The following is a 6,000-nucleotide window of genomic DNA, read 5'->3' as shown; positions in this document are numbered from 1 at the left end:
TTTTTGTAGAACATTTTATTTCCTACAACTTATCTCGAAGAAAATATTCGATATTTCTCATAAATCGTAAGTTATTTGCAATTAACTGAAAATTTAATGTAATTAATTTTAAGCAACAAAATTTAGATTATTTAAGAAAATTTTCAGTTAATTGCAAATAACATACAACTTAAATGAAATATCGAAAATTTTTTCTGAAATAAGTTGTCGGAAAGGAAATGCTCTACAAAAAACGTCCTCTAAAATTTTCGGATAAAGTTGATGATTGCGTCAAAAAATTTTAAAAATGTGAAAATTTATCGTCAATCTAACTTTAAATTCGAATTACTTTGGAAGAAATAAAAATATCAAAAATTATAAGAGACCTTTTTTGTAGAGCGTCAAATTTCCCATAAGAATATGTCTTGAACATTCAAAAGTATTGGTCCCACTATGAGCTACAAAATTTCAAAGCTTAAAAACTAAATTTTCCCATGTTATTTAAACGGGAAATAGAAAGTCGCGATGCGGCTGTTGTTTATATTAATATTAAGAGCTCAAACTTTCACAGTATTTTTTATTCGTCATTTCCAACAATATTTTCGATATAAAGAAGAAAAAAAAAATTAGGCGATTTTTTTGAATCAGTCTAACATATATATTAAAACACTGATGTTTATATTAAACCACAGAATTTGAGTAAAATGGGTGGCACATATCCCTTGCACATCTACCCAGATGAAAATAATCAGACATGAACAGGCATGAGTCTTTAGACCTGATCGGACATGAAAAGTAACCGGGCATGATCAGGTCTGTTCATGCCTGGTCAGGTCAGTTCATTCCTTGTTATTTTTTATGCCTCATCATGTCTGAAGGCCAATGTCTGTTCATGTCTAACCAGACCTGCTCATGCCTCTTCATGTCTGTTCGTGCCCGGTCGTTGTTTATCTGAAAGCTCATACCTGTTTATTAGGGTGATTCAATTTCGCAAAATTTTTTTTTTTCAACTGCTCAAGCAAAATCTTAATCTACATAGAGAAAAAAAAATTCTCAGCAAAGATAAGCTTTAAATTTCAGTGCTAAGTTATAGATCAAATCGAACGGTAAATAGTATAGTGCCGGATAGCTCAACTGGTAGAGCACTCGGCGCGATACCGACATGGTCTGAGTCCGATTACCAATTCGCTTATTACTTTACTAGCTTTTTTATTTCGAAATTTTACAATATAATAATTATAATTATGGCCGAGAATCCCGTTGTTTTTACCTCCGTATTGAATTTGTGGGCTGTATCGCACACAGACTCTGGAGTTATGCTTCCTGCTGAGGGTTGTCTTGTAGTTGCCGGGGCTGTCGAGGTGGATGGTTCGACTGTTGGATTTGCTGGTCTTGGTTTGATGGTTGTCGGAATGATTGTGTACGGTTTCGGTTCCCCCACCTTTTTTTCTGGGGTCACCTAAACGTCTGACTTCGGCTTAGTGTCTGATTTTGGTTCGTTTGCTCGCTGTTGACCAGCGTGACGTCTTGGTTGCTTATAGGTCGATCCCTTATTTCGGGATCGACCCTCTGGGCGTTTCCCTGACCTGGACAGTTGCATTCCCAGCTCCATATACCCTATTTACCACATCGGATACATAACCGGACTCGTTGCTTACGACACCCACTTTGCATATGACCTCTTTTTCCGCACTTCCAGCAGCACTGCTGTTGCTTGTACTCGTTAATTACGATAGCCTCGATGTCTCTACGCTTCTTCGTTTGACTAGCATGATAGGCTGTTTCGGGCATGACTGATTGGTGCCCAGGTGGTTTGAACGTGGCTTCCTGGACCAGGATTTGTTCGTATTCGTCAGCTAAACGCATTAACCCATTAACATTCTTTATTTCGGAACGCTTAATATATTTTTTATACTCGGGCCGTAGGTTATGGTAAAGTCTCTCTAAACACGCCACATCACTCATTTGCCCGTATCTTCTCATAAGTGTCTGTAAATTAGTAATGTACTCCTTCGCGGGTTCTTTCGGACCTTGTGTTCGATTCCTGCTCTCCTCTTCTAGCTGTAAGTCTACTTCCGATGATATGTAAAATAGCTTAATGTCTTTTACAAACTCATTCCAGTTGGACAAGTTCTGTTTATTATTGCGATACTACAGAAGTGCGTTGTCCTTGAGCAAGATTGGCATACATTGCACTATTTGATTGGCATCAATCCCGTAGCTCTCGCTGAGCTCCTCTATTCGTTCTATAAAATCCTGGAGTCCTTTACTACCGTCGAAATGTATGCCCTATTTTCGAACCAGGTCACGGATGTTTATCTCTTTGTTTGCACGACGACTCGGTAGCAGTGTGGTATTTGAATTGCTTACCTGATTTGTCGGTTGACCACGTGAATTTATTCCATATTCTTTTTCTAGCTCGGCCCGAATTTCTGTCTCGAAACGAATTTTTAAAGTAGCTTCGTCTAACGGTTCGTATCTTGTGGGTGGATTCTGTCAGAGATCAGCAAAAAAATATTTTTTTATTATTTATTTTTTATTTTTCTAAAATTTATTATTTTTGGAATTTTTTGTTTTTAAATATTTGAATATCAATATTAAGTTAAGAACAAATATCTGTATCTTTTCTGGTACTAAATTGTTATTATGATTATTAATTATTAATATGACAAAATAATAATAATAATATTCATTGCTAAATATTAATTAATTAAAACTAAAAAAGTTACTAATTATTCAAATACTTAATAATTAGTCAGTTAAATATTTTTAATAGATTCGATATTTAGTAATTACACTGTGAAAAATCCGGAGTGAATTCGGATTGAAATTAAATCCGAATTCACTACGCATTCACTCCGCCACTCGGAGTTCCGGAGTTTTAAAAAAAATCACTCCGCATGTTGAGTGAATTGACAGTTTTTTTTAAGCGGAGTGATTGCGGAGTGACGCGGATTTCATTTCACTCCCAATTTACTCCGGTCCGGAGTTTCAATACTTAAATAAATTTATATTAATTTATATTAAACTGCTAAACAATGTGTGTGTGTGTGTGTGTGTGTGTGTGTGTGTGTGTGCGTGTGTGCAAGTATGTGCGTGTGTGCAAGTGTGTGAGTGTGTGTACAAATGTGTGTGTGTGTGTGTGCAAATGTGTGCGTGCGTGTGTGTGCGAGTGCGCGTATGTGTCTAAATATGTGTGTGCGTATCAGCTGATCATTAATGTAATACGCGAGTTTTTACTTCGATTTTAGTGAGTGGAGTTATTTTTTATTAATAATATTTACAAAACTCCGCTCCGGGGTAAATTTCACTCCGGAGGGATTAAATTAATAAAAATTTATCTACTCCACGAAAACTCCCCTCCGGAGTGAATTTCACTCCGAGGGAAGTGAATAATTAAAAATTCATTCACTCCGCATTCACTCTGGATTTAATCCGCATTCACTCCGCGAATTTTTTACAACGTATACATCAACGTATACAAGTATATAATCAATTATTTTGATACTTCATAATTAACCATAGAAATATTACTATTGAAAAATTTATTTATTAATTAATAATTATTATGTTTTTCAACAAAGTGTAATTCAACAAATTTTCAGTTAAAATTTTAAGAATTAATCAGTATTGGATTTTTTCAAAGCACTAGCATTACATTTCATTATAACTCTAATCTCAAAATTTTTCTCATTGAGTCTATTGAACTTAGCTAGATTAAACATTGTTGCATAACTGAACATCCTTTCAACTGAAGCTGATGAGGCTGAAGGGGTATTAAATTTAAAAAATAACTGTTTAATTATAGGATGAGCATTTAACAACTGAAAATCGGTTCTTTTACTCTTGCCAAATTCATTGTAGATTACTTCTTGATCCCAAGTTCCTAACACTGTTTCATTATTCGTTGTATGATCAGGATGTGGAGTAAATAAGAAGAAACTATGATCAACTTGGACGTTAGCTTGTTCCTGGTGTCTTTGGTTATCATTATTTACAATAGTTGTTATAGCCTCTTTCAATGCTTCCGTAGTATTCATTTTTGCATGGTCAGGTAAACTTTTTAACCATTCCAATTTAAATTGGCGATGTGTTGCAGCAGCGATTGCAGCATTTCGGCCCTCCTCAACAACTTCTAATATATTTTTGAAACGAGTTTCTAATGATGTAATCATTCCACTGACGAGGTTGTCACAATATAGAAAAGTTAGTTTTTGACATTCCATCAGCCTGTTTTTCATCGAAATCAATGTTGGAAGAAGGAATCCATATGAGGCTACTTTATCTCCTTGTAGAATATCCAGAGCTTGAGCTATAGGACGATGACAATGAAGAAACTCCTCCATAAACCTATAAAATCAGAAAGTTAAATGTAAACTGATTTATTTATGTCCAAGAATCCCAATTTAATTAGATTAAGCAAATATTTTCTCAAATTTTTGAAAAACTTACAATTCTCCCATAATAAGTCCAAAATAATAATTACCTGAAATCATCTCTGTCTAAAGTTTTGTCTAGATTCAAAGCTTCCATATTTGATAAAATCTTCTCTTGTAAGCCGAAAATCTGCATCAATGAATCATATAAAGAATTCCATCGCGTTGCGACAGGTCTCTTTAAACTTTGACTGGCTATGTGGGATTTTGGCTGTGTGGGATTTTGGCGATGTGGGATTTTGGCTATGTGGGATTTTGACATCCACCCACCAAGTAAAGCTACCAAATTTTCACTTTTTGTAGATGATTGCAGCAGCTTCCATAAGGAATTACAGCCTTCAAGCATACTTGTGTAACTTGACTGCAACGATTCTGTTGCAGCACTGATTTTCATAGCATCTGTCGTAGCAACTAGATTTAGGGTGTGACTGGCGCAGCGTATGTGATCTGCAAGTGTTTCTACTGGACAATTATCAGGTCTGCTTTCAAAATCTTCAGCCTCTACACAGTCGTCTTTATCTGTTTCACATTGCAACACTTCTAATTCACTGACCTCTTCTGTAAATAACACGACTGATTAATATTGGATAAAACAAAAGCAAATTTTAAGAATAACATCAAATATTGTAATTGAAAAAATTAGTTATTTTTATTTAGTTTTAATTATTATTAAAGTTGATGCATAGGACATTTTACGAATTAAAAAATTTCTTGTATAATGATATATAAGATTGAAAACGTTACCTAGGAATAGTGGCTCATTGCTAACTCCTAACTCATTAAAAGCCTTGAAGTCATTGGACCCATTGTCAGTTACGGTGGCAATGATCTTATGCTTATCAATGCCAAACGATCTGTGTATACTTTCGATAGTCTTAGCAATTCTATCATAAGAATGTATACCTGTTAAACGTCGACATGCCATGGCATAAGATTTACGCTCAAATGTGTTTTGGTCAATCTGGAAATCAAAAAAATAAAAGTGAATTCTTACTTCACGATTAGACAAAGAAAATGATATTGTTTGATTCAACTTTATTTTATATCAATTAAGTTTGAAGTCTATAAATAAAGTTGTAAGAATTAACTCCACATTCGCATCAAAAAACATTTTATACTCTACACAGAAAAAAAATTACATAGATGTATTAATAAACTTAAAAAAATTCAATAACATACTCAGTCAGTCAAATTAGGAGCAATCAAAAGAACATCTTACCCAGTGAACAGTCATGCCAATAAAACGACGGCTTTTGGAGGACCAAGTGTCAGCTATGGTACAAACATATTGTGCACTTTTGATCATACTTTTCAAAGACAACATATTACGTTTAAATGTATCTTCGATTTTCCGTGCTACCGTCCTAGCTGATAAATGTCGAAGGGGCGTACCACCATTTTTGATATGCATATCTGAATTTTATAAAAATATAGTAATTAACCAATAATTTAATTTTAGCTTTACAGATAATTACTTCTCGTTAGTAAGTGGAGTAAAATTATACATTAATTTGATTATACCATCAAAAATTTTCCTGAAAGATGGTGACTCCACGGTGTTAAAAGGAACCAGGGTTTCTAATAT

Source organism: Microplitis mediator, chromosome 1, assembly GCF_029852145.1.
Source record: "Microplitis mediator isolate UGA2020A chromosome 1, iyMicMedi2.1, whole genome shotgun sequence".
In the NCBI taxonomy this organism is placed as follows: Eukaryota; Metazoa; Arthropoda; class Insecta; order Hymenoptera; family Braconidae; genus Microplitis; species Microplitis mediator.
Note: the sequence above shows the minus strand (reverse complement) of the source record.